Source organism: Microcebus murinus, chromosome 3 (genome assembly GCF_040939455.1).
Source record: "Microcebus murinus isolate Inina chromosome 3, M.murinus_Inina_mat1.0, whole genome shotgun sequence".
In the NCBI taxonomy this organism is placed as follows: domain Eukaryota; kingdom Metazoa; phylum Chordata; class Mammalia; order Primates; family Cheirogaleidae; genus Microcebus; species Microcebus murinus.
The window spans coordinates 73135768-73150841 of record NC_134106.1 but is presented as its reverse complement, the minus strand read 5'-3'; the positions used below and the strand labels follow the sequence as shown (position 1 = coordinate 73150841).

At 42.5% G+C, this 15074-nt stretch overlaps 1 gene segment (V, D, J or C); it reads left to right on the top strand.

The window, feature by feature from the left end:
• The window catches only part of LOC105856880 (immunoglobulin kappa variable 2-28-like), a 339993-nt gene that overhangs the window by 77398 nt on the left and 247521 nt on the right, over positions 1-15074 (top strand).

Below are 15074 nucleotides of genomic sequence, written 5' to 3'. Positions count from 1 at the left end.
TATTCTTTGAATCACTAATTTTCTTCATTGGATTGCTGCACCATATAGAATGCAATTTGCTTGCCTTTTATATATATATATTTCTAAGTAATGTATATTCTTTGCTCTTGTCTAACTAACTTAGTAGTGATTTTGATATACCATGAGTTCTGTTCTGCTAATGGTTTTTGTGTGGTTTCAGCCTGCAGGGGTGAGATTGTGCTGACCCAGTCTCCAGCCTTCCTGTCTGGGACTCCAGGAGAGAAAGCCACCCTCACCTGCAGGGCCAGTCAGAGTACTGGCACAAACTTACACTGGTACCAGCAGAAACCAGGTCAGCCTCCAAAGCTCCTCGTAAAGTATGCCACCCAGTCCGTGTCCTCAGGGTTCAGTGGCAGTGGATCTAGGACAGATTTCACCCTCACCATCAGTAGCCTGAAAGCTGAAGATGCTGCAACTTATTACTGTCAACAGGGCTATTCTTATCCTCCCACTGTGCTGCAACCCAGAACAAAAACTAGCTTAGCCTGGCTGAACAGAGAAAGTGCATAATACCGCATACTTCTTCTGCTCTTTGCAGGTGCATTTGGGGCAATGCTCTGACCAACACCATGCCATCTGGCCCACCCGCAGCAGAGCTGAAACCTTAAGAGTCGCTGCCTCATGTCTAAGTTTTATCTCTTCCACAGCCATTTTTCAAACTATGTGAACAGTTGTTAATGATGACCTCTTCTTTTCTGTCTACACACTTACATAAACTGTCCTTCACAAGTTTTACTATTTGATAAGTAAACATTTTGGATTTATTTCTTGGAACTATAGTTGCTTGATTGTAACTAAAGAGGATTACAGGGGCATAAGTATGGAACCACAGGGAATGGCTTAGAAATGAAGTAACAGTAGTGCCCATGGCTTCAGATTGTAGTGAATTTTAGTAGTGCCCATTCAGATTCAGATTTTGTTGTGTGCGTGAAGGAATGAAAAACTGAGCCCATTTCCAAAGGACCCCTTTGCTTCCAGGAAATATGACACTTCAGATTAACATTACATTTCACTCTTGTGGTGGAATTATTTATCTGAAAATTCAGGAGGTGTTGGATATTCAAGTTTTAATACATAAAAAGTGGTTCATTGGCAACCAGACTGTACACATCTAATTAAATCTTGAGAATAAGAGACTATCTCAGAAGAATATTTAGCCAGAGTGAGAGGAGGAATCAGAATCTTTTGCTGCCTGTCTTGGGAACAGAACAGCACTCCAGGCCTAAGGAAGTTGAAATCCAGAATCCTTAATCCCTCAATAACAGTCGTTTCATCAAAAGTTGAGTGTACCAAGGCACTAATGAGTAAGGGAAAGTAGCTATGGAAGCTCAAGTAAGGAGAAAAGATTAAACAGATATTTTACTCATTAACTGAACTGACATATGAAATGAGCAAGATCACACCCCACCCTCAGAATGAATGTCTTTACTGTGCATCAGAGGCATTGTCTATCTCCCCTTTCAACCGCCTACAAAATCCAAACTGTGGTTGGAACATAATTTCCTTTTACACTCATCACTCTTGACTGCAGGACCAGTGTCCCGCTGTAAACAATTTTAGTGCCAAGAGCGAGTCATGTCATTTGCTTATATTTTCTGTGAAGTTATTCATTTATTCAACAATAACTTTTGGTTTCCCATGTAAGCATTGGGAATGCAGACTTCCATCAAAGTTAGTGACATTTTCATTCATAACTTTTATCATATTTGGTCACAAAAAGTTACATCAGTTTTCAAGCACTTTTGTTTCCGTGCCACACATATTTTATTCCAAACAAAGTGAGAAAGGACATCATAGGAACTGATGTGTCTACATTATGGTTTCAGGCAGACATGCTCAGTGACACAGGGTCCCTTCTCCAGTGTCCCCTCTCCTTCTGAGAAGCAGCCCTGGCAACTCAGCCTCTGGACTGTCCCCTCTGAGAGGGACTTCTCCCTGCAGACCTGTCACACTTCACACAGTCACACTTGTGTGTGCTACTGCCACCCTGTGGTCCTTTCTTTACCCCGACCATCCCCCAGGTCCCTCAAACTCCTTATATTCAGGATCTGACTCTGCAACCCAAAAACCTGACTCCACACAATGGACATGAACAATTCCACTTCCAAGACTCTCTTCCCTATTTCTATCAATAATATACTTGCTTCCAATTTTACGGATCTGAAATTGACAGCAACAGGCAAAGAAGACACGACTACAACTACCTTAAGTCCTTGACAACATAATCTACCTATAGGAGTCAGGTGACCTTTGTCCACATTAGAGAAACATAGCAGTCTGCTGCTCAGGTGGACACAAATGAAGATTATTTTATGCCCTTAACTCTTATAGTCAGTGAGCCATATGCAGTGACCAGCTTCGTCTGCTGTTGTTGAAGCCTGGGTGGAATGTACTGACATATAGGAGAGAGAGATTCCTGCTTAAAATTAGGAATATTATTCTCTTTCTCTGAGTCTATAAATAGCATAGGATAGTTTTTTGGGTTTTTTTGAGACAGAGTCTCACTCTGTTGCCCATACTAGAGTGCTGTGGCATCAGTCTAGCTCACAGCAACCTCAAACTTTTGGGCTTAAGGGATCCTACTGCCTCAGCCTCCTGAGTAGCTGGGACTACAGGCATGCGCCACCATGCCCAGCTAATTTTTTCTGTATATATTAGTTGGCCATTTAATTTCTTTGTATTTATAGTAGAGACGGGGGTCTCGCTCTTGCTCAGGCTTGTTTCGAACTCCTGACCTTGAGCAACCAGCCTGCCTCAGCCTCCCAGCGTGCTAGAATTACAGGTGTGAGCCACCGTGCCCGGCCAATAAATATCAGTAGATAGTTTTAAAGCCTTTCATGAACAAAGAGGAATTTTTATAAGATTTTACACTTTCTAAATGCATAAAAGCAATACATTATAAGGTAAAACAACCAATCATGACGGCAGACTTTTAATAGTTTAACTAATTTTCACCCCAAACAGCAATACTCTCTGAAATTCAAGCGTCTTAATGAATATTTTGAAAAGAAGGTTTCTCGAAGACTTGTAATAAAAGAAAATGGGAGAGATTGCTTACTGTTTTTTATTTTCTCACAGTTCAAGTTTTCATATTGATTAGTAGGTAGAACTGATTCTTTGACATCCTCTCAAAATAATTCTTTAAAACCAATCCAATGATAATACATACCACCGTGTTTTCTTAATTAGCATATTTGGTTATTTTTGTGTTTCTTTTTCTTTTCACCATCTGATGATTTTGACTCTCTTCACTTATGGTTAATTAGGTTCTTAGTCCATACAAAGAACCAGAATTGAATTGGCCAGCATACTTATGAATAAAAGCAAATACACAAAACTGACAACATTTAATGAAATAAAAGCATACAAATTTTAAATAGTTAAATATGAAACTTTTAGCAAATTCTACCCTCTTATCATTATTTGTAATTGCCAACTGATATTATTGCCATGGAATACAACCTTTAAAGGTCAATATGAATCTTAGTCTTTAAAATTAACTCTTTCAAACTTGTTAAAAAGTTTTATTTTGTTTAATTTCCCAGAAGATTTTTAGACCAAGATTTCTTGTGGAATCACACTTAGAACTGTATTTGTTTGCTTGCTTGTGTTCTTCATCAATTAGGTGTAACTTTGGGCTAAACTACCCAAGAATACATGGCAGGAGAAAGTATTCTTTTAATTGTTCCAGGGTTTTTTTGTTTTGTTTTTATTTTCCAGGACAATGACTCTCATTGTGAAGCAAGGTGGTGCAGGCGCCATTTGCCATGAACTATTCAATTCAATACTAAGTGCACTACTGACAAGGGAAGAACAGCCAAGTTGTTCCCCTGTTTTAATGATCATTGTGTGATAGACTGACATCCCCTAGCTGTGACTATCTTCAAATGAAAGCCAACCATAGGTGCAGATGACCCTGAGATGTAAAACTGTGGATCGACTTCTTCCTTTCCTCACATACAGAATTTCCTTTTGAACTGTGAGCTCACGGCTGTGGCTGCCCCACAAACAGTACAAGGCAGAGACTCGGGTCCTCACTCGGAGTGGACAAGAACCCCTCACAGGACTTGATTCCACAGAACAAGAAAGACTGTGTGGAAAGCATTTTTATAAACAACACTCAGGAAAACGATGTAGGTATTTCTTTCTAATTCTGTGCCGTTAACGTAGGAAACTCTTCCCTTAAGAAATCCCTCTGGCTAATGTGCTGTATGTGAGGTAATTATGGTGAGACATCCATGAGATATTGATCACCAGGAATTTTCTATTCACTGTCTGCGGGATACAATTCTCTTCCACTTTTCTATTACTTAAGATAGCTTGTTAGCTATCCAATATCAGAGACACATAATATTCTCTGTGCCAAGGCCCTTGACAAGACACTTCTATGGAGTTTTCACCAGGTCCCTGGAGAAAACATTTTCTAACACTTGCATTTAGCATCCTCGAATAGTTACCCAGGTGACAGCAGATAACAGACAACTCTTGAACTAACTCAAAACCGCCCTATTATTTCGAGGTCCTGTGTCTATTCATACTTGTTTGGATGGGGCTCTTTCCTGATCTAGATTAGATGTGAGGGGTCCAAGCAGGATAGGATTCACCTCTCAGAGGTTAACCTTAGACACATATATGTATTACACATTAGCAGGGTCCCTGTGCTTTCTCAGAGTGGCACATACTGTTCAATGTATCCTGGCCCAACATTCAAACACTCATAACTGGATCCCACTTCTTCCTACCACAGACAAATTTCACTTCGGCTGTATTTGTCCTCCTGCATGAGACAATTTTTTATCACTTTGCTCACAAGAGGGGTTCCTAGTCACCATTGGCTGTTTCCACTCCACTGCACCCACCAGGGCATTTGCATACTGTCCCCTAGGGAGGACCTTCCCTTGTGAGTCTGAGATAAAGCTCAGCCCCAATCTGGCCTGGACTGACCAGGACTCCTCAGTCCAACTTCTCAAAATGAGGCTCCCTGCTCAGCTCCTGGGGCTGCTGGTGCTCTGGGTCCCTGGTAAGGAAAGAAGGAGATGAGGAAGGAGGACAGGGAGTGGGTGAGCTCAGGGGTGAGGGGACACAGCTTCTCACCTTTATTGTAACCATGTGTTAGGGACATATGGTCTTTGTTCCTGGGAAGGAAATTTATATTTTGACCTTTGACTAATAAGGAACCCTCTAAAAACTACAATGATGAGGGCCGTGATTAACATTTTATAAAACAAAGTTCCTTGTGCCTAATAAGTAATGGGCTCATTTTAGAAAATTTATTTGTATCATATGAATCACAGTTTGTAAAAAAGAATAACTTTAAATAAATAACATGAGAAAAATCCTGAAAATTGCTCATAATGATATGGATAACATTGTACTACTTCTCTCTCATTCTTCCAGGATCCAGTGGGGAGATTGTGATGACCCAGAGTCCACTGTCCCTGCCGGTCACCCCTGGAGAGCCGGCCTCCATCTCCTGCAGGTCTAGCCAGAGCCTCCTGCATAGCAATGGAAACACCTATTTGTATTGGTTCCTGCAGAAGCCAGGCCAGTCTCCACAGCCTCTCATCTATTTGGTTTCCAACCGGTTCTCTGGGGTCTCAGACAGGTTCAGTGGCAGCGGGTCAGGGACAGATTTTACATTGAAAATCAGCAGAGTGGAGGCTGAGGATGTCGGCGTTTATTACTGCATGCAGGCTACACAATATCCTCCCACAGTGGTACAGCCCCGAACACAAACCTCCCTGCTGTTGAGGCCCAGCTGCCCACAAGGGCTGCTTCTCTGGGGAGCATCTCAGCAGGTCCTCTGAGTCTGCAGAAGAGGAGGCTGGTGGAGAATCAGGGAGAGTTTGCAGGTGAGAACTCTGGCCCCTGAGAGCCTCAGCTGCTCCTCAGGTCCCTCATGTTAAGGCCCATCATCTGCGCAGCCTAGGCACGGCCTGAGCAGCAGGAGAACTCGGATGGTCCAAGTGCCCTGTGAGCAACCAGCTATGATGAAAGACAGAGCAAATCAAAGCTCATCCTCAGCCTGTCTTGCCTGTATTTGACAACCAGACAATGGATGCAGATTAGTGGCCACACAGGTTGAATACATAGTGGAAATTACCAGTTGAGGTTTTTATGTTCACAAGATAATTCTTGATAACTTTGGGAAATTGGTATTTTCTCATTTTCCCACTGCTACTCCTCCACCATGCACAGGAAACTGTCCTTTCCACTATCGTGTTTGAGAAAGCATCTACACAAGCTGTCCTCAGGGCAAGTATGGCTAAGAATAATTAGTGAACAAGTTTGATTTTAGACTATTCAAATAGACTTAGTAAATTATTCGTAGATATAAGATCATAGTGCCAAAAGACTTTTATTTGCCTCAATTACCTTAGGCAGCATAAAAAGGGATTCTTGCAATTCCAAAAGTGAGCTTTCAAAATAAACAGCATAAACTCAAAGATGCAGACTCTAAAGTTTACCTCATAGACCATAGGGAAAATACAGAATTATATGAGATGTCTTTCTCTCCAAAATTCTAAGAATTTTAAAAGTATTTAAACTAAATACTATTTTGGAGATGACAAATTTGGTACTATGTTGTTATAACAAAAGTTTCAAACAACATAAAAGTATTACTTTCATTTGAAATCATGCTGACCTAAAAAATCTTAATTCTGTGGTTTTCCTGTAAGTGCACAGAAAATTTATGCCTTCATTAGATTCCATTTAAAATATTGCTCTAAAAGTTTATCAGTCCTAATATTGAGTCATGTCAGTCACTTGTCATGACAAGATGAGATAGACTGAAATAATGATTGAAACAACAGAGCAACAAGATTTTCTGAAGGCTCAGTGTGTAAATTATGAATGAGACTATTGTCTACTCCAAGATAAGGAACACAATGGCAAGTGCAATTGAAATTCCAAAGTGTCTTTCATTTATATATTAATGTTGTAGGGCTAAATTCAGATATAAATCAAGCCAACTGGAGCCCTCAAATTATGGGGTGTAAGACACTTAATGTGTTATTTAAAGGTCCAACAAATGCATCATTGAACTTAAAATGTATCTTGGAATGCAAACGGAGAAAACAGTGTATCTAGGAAGAGTAAGATTTAAGCAATGCTGTAATTGGCTTTAGCCCTCATGTGATTGCCAACACCTAGTGACCTTGAGTTTCTGCTTTGATATGAGTCAGGGAATAAGGCCTAAACCCCTTTCAAGTGGTTGGATGTATAAAATAATCCTTCATGATGTTGATATTCTATAGGGATATAATCTCAATACAAAGTGGTGAAAAACAAATGGTCTCCCAAAGCTGACAGGGCATACAAGATGAATCAGAGGAAAGCAGAATTGGCTGCTACAAAGAAACCTTGAAACACAATGGGCTAAATGTGATCAGGTTTCTCTGTCTCTGGCTTAACAGTCCAGATGTAGGGAGGTGGCTTTGGGGTGGGATGATGTCACTCAGGTGGGCAGGGGCACTGCCACCCTCAGCATACAGCTTTACCTCCCCTTTCCACTGTCACTGCTTCCTGATGCCCATTCCTCAGCCAGCATGAAGTAGAAAAAAGGACAAGAAACCTGTTTTCTTGTTAAAATCTAAGAAATGTTGAGCTTTCTATCAGTAACAAATGTCCTTCTGCCTACATCACATATCTGAAAATTTCCATTGAGGGACCTGCTGATAAAGCCACCTTTTGGTATTTTTCATTTTTATTGTATTTAATATTTTTATTTCAGCACATTACAGGGGTACAAATATTTATGTTACATATATTGCGTTTGCACCACCCGAGTCAGAGCTTCAAGTGTGGCCATCCCCCTGATGGTGCACACCGCACCCATTAGGTGTGAATATACCCACATCCTCCCCCCTCACTATTCAACTCCCCCACTGTTCAACACCCGATCAATGTTACTACTACATGTGCACTTAAGTGTTGTTCAGCTAAGTCAATTAATACCAATTTGATGGAGAGTACATGTGGTGCTTGTTTCTCCATTCTTGTAATACTTCGCTTAGTGGAATGGGCTCCAGCTCTCTCCAGGATAGTACAAGAGGTGCTAGAGCAGAATTGTTTTGTGGCTGAGTAGAACTCCATGGTAACCTACACCAGATTTTATTAATCCCTTCATGTATTAATGAGCACTTGGGTTGTTTCCACAAACAATTCACAATTCACAATTGTTTGCAATTGTGAATTGTGCTGTTATAAACATTCTAGTGCAGATGTCTTTTGAATCTGAAAATTCATTTACATGATTCTAAGAAATGAGTTTATCAGTATAAAATTAAATTTGTGCCACCTGTAGTCAAATGTTTATAGCAGCACAATTCGCAATTGCAATGATGTGAACAGGTTTCTTTTGGTTCTCTTTTATCCACTCTCAAACTATCTGTTCTTATGTCTTTAAGAAAATATATATGGTTTTTTTTCAATCTAGATTTAATAAGATTTCTTTAACTGGTATATTTAGCCTATTAATGGTTATGTGAATATCTGAGTTTCTTTCTGGAATCATTCCTCTCCACCTGAAGATCACTGATTGCTCTGGCAGTGCAGGCAGAAAGACAATGAATTCTCTTAACTTTTGCTTCTCTAAAAACATATTTATTTTGCCTTCATACTCTAAGGACATTATTCCCTCCCACATACAGAATCCTAAGCCATCTTATGTCCTCTATTCTTTCTGTCAGGACTGGAATTAGGGTAAGGCAAATGAGGCCCCAGGGCACAAATGTTGAGGGGCAGCAGAATTGTCTACAGTCAGGGTAAATCGCTGAGACCTGTCTCAGGAAACAGGTTGACCAGATGGCCTGTGGGCAGCAGGCCTGGGTCCTGGTGAGGGGTGGGGTGAGGGCAGGCAGCACAGGGGTGGGGGAGGCAGTGTTCTCAGGCAGCAGGGCTTAGCAGTCCGCAGGGGCCCTCAGGACAGGGCTCCCAAGGCCTGCAGGCTTCAGGGGACAGAGAAGCTCACCTGGGCCACTTTTCTCTGGAGAAATCACCTGTAAAAGTTGCAAGAATGTGTTTAAATATGAGTGAGTCCGGGTGCAGTCAGCTGGACCATGTCCAACTTCAGCAGCTTTGAGGTGGCCCCCATGGACACAGGATTCTGAACCCTGAGGAAAAGCCCTCGGCCTCCCCAAGTGGATGCTGGTATCTCTGAGGAGACAGTGCACTCTCACCTGGAAACCCAAACCTCTGCCTCTGAAACCAAGTGCAGCTGCCAAGGTGAAGAGCTTTCCTGGGAGGGGAGAGATTACAGACACCAACAGGGAGCAAAGAGGCTTCTCCTGCTCTTGTCCCCCTCTCCCTCTACTGCCCTCTGTTGGCAGACTCTAGCAAGGAGACGCTGCAGAGGAGACATGAAGTCCAGACTGGCAGCCCTGGCCTATCCAGACAGGGCATGGAGAAGGAAGAGGGCCCTTTGCCTCCCATGTGTATTCCCTGCGTGTTGTTAGATGCGCGTGTCCTGTCCTCCAGGATGGGGCCTGTGAGATTTAGATCTGACAGAGTGAGGAAGATTCCAGAATAAGAATAACTTGTGCTCTGCTGAACACTCTGACACAGAAAGAGGTGATGAAGGATAGTGAAGGTGACTACTAGAGGTTCCTTTGGGCCTTGTAAATATGTTCAATTTGTAAACTGGATATTTGTTTTTGGAGTTTGAATCAAAATTACCAAAAATTGATTTAGCATGAAAAAAATTATAGTGAAATAGAGAGTATGTCTCATAAAGTTTATGCACAACCTTGTACTTCTCTGTCATTATTTCAGTGGGGATGCTGTGATGACCCAGACCCCACTGTCCCTGCTGGTCACCCCTGGAGAGCCGCCTCCATCTCCTGCAGCGCTGGTCAGAGCCTCCTGAATAGCGACGGAAACACCAATTGGCATTGGTACCTGCAGAAGCCGGGGGAACCGCCAAGGTGCATGATTTATAACTTTACCACCTGGGATTCTGGGGCCTCCGACAGGTTCTGTGGCAGCAGGTCAGGGACAGATTCACACTCAAAATCAGCAGGTGGATGGAGCTTGAGGATTTAGGAGTTTATGACCTCATGCGAACTACAAAGTTTCTTCTCACAGTGGTGCAGCCCTAAACAAAATCCTCCCTTCTTGGATTGTCCCAGCTGCTCATATTTGTTCCTTCACTGGGGAGCAGACAGAATGTATTCTCTGAATCTGTGTAAGAGGAAGATGTTGGAGACCTCAGGGGAACAAGTTGCAGCTGGACCATGAGTTTCTGGCTACGGCTCAGGCACCATACATGGGACCACATCGACTGTGGCAGCCTTAGCATAGCAGAACCTGCAGCAGATTAGAGGGGTCCAAGTGTCCTCTGAGCAACCAGACAGGAGGAAGGGAGAGCTGACTGCATCCTCTCACCTGAAGCTGATCTTAATCCTCTCTTCTTTGCATGCATTTGTCAATTACATTCATTTAGCAAAACAGTCAACCAATCAAAGCTGATTCATGAAAACACAACAGTGGCACATTTTTGGGTATTGCCTGGGCGTAACAGTCACTAGTCTATATGCAGCCAGATACTATTTGGTGATGATGACATCTGTCTTTACCCCTTCACCACTTGTACCCTTATTCTCAGCACACGTGTCTCTCCAGGACCAGAGCAGGCCAGGGCTTTATGCTACTGTTCTCAGGGGAGTAGCCAAGAATAACATTTCACAGTCTTGGTTTCTTCACTAATAGATAGACTTTGGAAAATCTATTTAAGAATGAAAGTCCAGTTCCAGAAGTCTTTGAACACTCTCAGTCAAAATGGGTTGAGTAAAGAATGGTGTTTTCTGAATTCCAATACCACATTTTAAAATATGCAAACAAGAACAAAGTCTGAATTAATTAGTGAGTGTAGTACGCCACATTGAACAGAATTTTTATAAATACAAGATACTATGTAAGTCAATACTTACTTGAAGAAGAAGAAGAATATTAAGCCGTTGGGCAGAGGAAGTAAATCAGAAGAGGAAGCGAGTGGTGGGGATCAGCTGTAGGCACAGTGCACAGCTCTGTGGCTCATATGTTGGGGTGTTAATGCTGGTGGGGTCGGGGGTGAGATATGAACCCAGATGGAAGCTCTGATGTCTGTCTCAGGAAGAATCACAGAGTTGAAGGGACATCTGCCTGGCACTTAAGGTGCCACTGCAAGCTCACGGAGAGTGGCACATCACACAGGGCTCTGAGGATTTAGTGAGGAAAGAGTTTGTGAGGTTCCTGCCTACTTGCACCTTTGGTCATATCAAACATTCCTAGTGAACCCAGGAGGACATAGGTGACCTTCCAAAATGGAATCTGCCCTCAATATACACCTGGGGATGAGTGGTCTCATTTGTTCTCCCACTGGGGAGGATGGTCACTCAGAAGAGACCATGTAGGTAGATGAAGGGGCTGATGACCAGAAGGCTGAGAGGGGCCTGGGAAGGTGAGCAGGAGATGCAGTGGTGGTGTCCCAAGAGTCACATCTGGAAACATTTGACAGTATGTTGAATACCTGAAAGTCCCACCCTCTAAGACTTTATACTCCTTATAGATAAGGATATTCTGCTACATACGCCCCATACAACTTTGAAATATATCACTTCATGTAGTCTCCACATCCAATTCAAGTTTTAACTATAGGTTCCCCCAAATTTCCTTTTTAACAAAATGTCCTCCAGGGAGAAAGACATTGTCTGCAGGTGAATCTGTGATGCCCTGGTCTGACCTAGGACACTGGGGACCCTGGGCCTGTCCTGAGTCACTGAGATGAGCCAGCCCTGCAGCTGTGCCCAGCCTGCCCGTCCCCTGCTGATTTGCATATTCCCACAGCACAGCCCCTGCCCTGCAGACTTATCAACAGGCTGGTCACACCCTGTTCAGGAGTCAGTCCCTGTCAGGGCACAGCATGGACATGAAGGTCCCCACTCAGCTCCTGGGGCTCCTGCTGCTCTGCCTCCCAGGTAAGGAGGGAGAACCAGGAATGTTCTCAGCCAGTGTGCTCAGTACTGCCTCAGGGAAGTAGTGTTATAATATGATTAATTATATGCATGTTTCTTTTTATGTTTCCAATCTCAGGTACCAGATGTGACATCCAGATGACCCAGTCTCCATCCTCCATGTCTGCATCTCCAGGAGAAACAGTCACCATCTCTTGCCGGGCCAGTCAGGGCATTAATAATAATTTAGTCTGGTACCAGCACAAACCAGGGAAGCCTCCTAAGTCCTTGATCTATGGAGCATCCAACTTGTACCCCGGGGTCTTATCGAGGTTCAGTGGCAGTGGGTCTGGGACAGATTATTCTCTCACCATTAGAGGCCTGGAGACTGATGATGCTGCAACATATTACTGTCAACAATATAATAGTTTCCCTCACACAGTGTTACAAGGCTGAACAAAAACCCCCCAGGGAAGCAGATGTGGGAGGCGGGGCTGCCCCAGCTGCTCCTCCTGGAGCTGCACCTCCCGGTGCCTCCATCTGCCCAGAGCTTTTCTTAGAGACAGCCAAGCTGTGAAGGTTTTGGTAGACAGGGCCAGGGAGGCTCCTCTGCCTTCTAACTCCTCCTCCTCAGCCTCAGCAGTGCAGACATGACACAGCTTTTCCTGAGTTAATAAAGGACAACAATTATGGAACCTGAGGAATCTCTTTTATGGGATCAGTCCAGGTTTATACAGCAAAATACAAGGCACTCTACAAATTTCAAGCAAGAATTGTTTTAATAAAGGAAATTAGAATTGGAAGTACAACCCTGGGTGTAGGGTAGTCAGGGAAGCTGATACTAGAAACAGGGGACTCTCTGGTGGTCTGACAGTAGCCAGAGTCTCTCTGCCATCGATGTTAGGAGCTGCCTGGCCATGTGGTCCTCAGACCGGTCTTGGAGGCTCAAAGGTGGGGGTGCTGATGTTCTCAGCTGGTGCATCTCGTCACCAGGGATCCTCCACTGCTCAGTTTGTCCAGGTGTCTGCCCGCAGGTGTCAATGAGTATTGAATCTTCCTCTTCTGACTTTGAAATATGATAGGAGGGCACCTCATTGAGTAACTCTACAAGAAACCACAGAGAGGAAACCAGTTTGGGAAAACCTGCTGCCAGAAATGGTGGTGGTGTTGGGATTGAATTCTGACAGCCACATAAAGTCAATATTTGCCCAAATCTCAGAACTTTTCAGGTATGTGATGGCCTCAGAATATGCTTGAATATGCTTCCACACATTAGTAGCAAGTATGGGATCATTGAAAGCAATTTTTCTTAAGTCACAGAGTAAACTGAAAGATGACAAAATAGCCTAGAATCTATAGCAACCATTTAACAAACAAATGAAAAACCTTTCTTGACTAAACAAACAAGAAAACCTGAAGTTACATATAGTATAATTTTTCCTTGATATGAAAACTTTGCTGCTCAACATTTGTCCCGATGCCAGCTGCATCATCAACATCACTGTGAGCATGTTACACACAAAGTAGCAAATGCATCTTAGACACACTGGATGCTGATCTTCATTTTAACAACTTCACAGATAATCTACAGGAGTTTTAAGAAGCTATGTGTTCAAGGACGCTTACCTTTGGCTAAAGATATTCCTTTTCCCAATGGAGAAAGCCTCATGTTGAGAATACACCTAGCTTCATTTCTATTTAATGGAAAATTACATTTGAAAAGTATTTTAAATTGTATAAATAAAAATTATGAAAAACCTAATTATTTTTCTATGCACAATTACCTTGAAAATTAAATGCAGTAAATATTTTAGAGACCATAAATTAGTAAAGTAAAAGAATAGATTAAAATTGTATGCACCTCTGTTTAGGGATGATTGGACTTACATTTGCCTGCTTAGCCTGCTTTCGCGATGTTGTTTAGTCCTACTACTTTGCCCTACAGATGCTCTGCCTTGAGTGGGCACTATCTTGCCTCCGCATCAAACACAATCCAAAGACTGGAGACAAGCTCAGTGTCCTGCAGTAGAACCACCCTGCTGACCACCTTGATCAGCCAGACAATTGTTAACATGAACACCCACGGACATGAAGATAATTGCTCAGTGTTACTAGCCATGGAATTTTAAGAGATTTATCTCGTATATGTATATTTTCAATAAATGAGGCATATTTCACTCTTTTTATTCAAATAGTATGTTGTTTTAATTTCTTCTTAATATATTTCTAAATGGACTACTAAATGGTCATATTTATGCCATCAGTTGTAATTTAATACATCTATCTATGTGGCAGTATGTATAAATATTATATTGGTCTTCTTTAGCCCAGATGATAGGGTCAGTAAAAGCTGTTAGCTCAGCCTGATTATAGAATTTCTGTGTAGGTCACAGAATATAATCTGTGTTTTCCTGACTTACAAATCACCTAGATTCAGTGAGATGTTGTGTGGCACACTCCTGCTAGGAACAAAATAGAAGCCTCTGGACTCATTTCTGTCTTTCTACACCTTGCTACATGATTGGATCATGTTAGAATAAAGAGTGGATCAGAACTTTACTTTGCAAGTAAGCCTTCATTTGGTGCTTAGCAACCTTTCCCAAGGGTCCTGAAGCTGCCACAAAGAGGAACACTCAATTGTCCCCAGGAGTGTGTGTGCACAGATGACCACAGTGACACAGAGGAGCAGGACCCGGCTCTGACTCCTCAGCTACTGATCTCATTTCCCAGAGACAGATGTTGCTGTCTGTGCAGGCAAATAACTCTCCGTTTTATGGTCCTCTAATCTCCTCTCCACTCAGATGCGCACAGCACACCCCCCAGCACAGACTCAGGCACTCTTCTCCTCGACAGTTTTGAAAACTTCTGTTCTCACTCCTGAACCTATAAAACCACTCTCTACAAATCTGCAGTTTCCCTAAACCAGGTAAGCTCTCTTCCTTTCCCAACCTTCAGAAATAAAGACAAAGTAAAAACATACTCTTGATGAACACAAATCAGGAGAAATGATTACTTTCATACACTCTCTGCAAGAAATTTAAGAGGAAATTCTTCAAAATTACAGGAAATGAAAATAACCTGAATGAACAGGAAAGAATAAGGGCCTCAAAACCAGGCAAG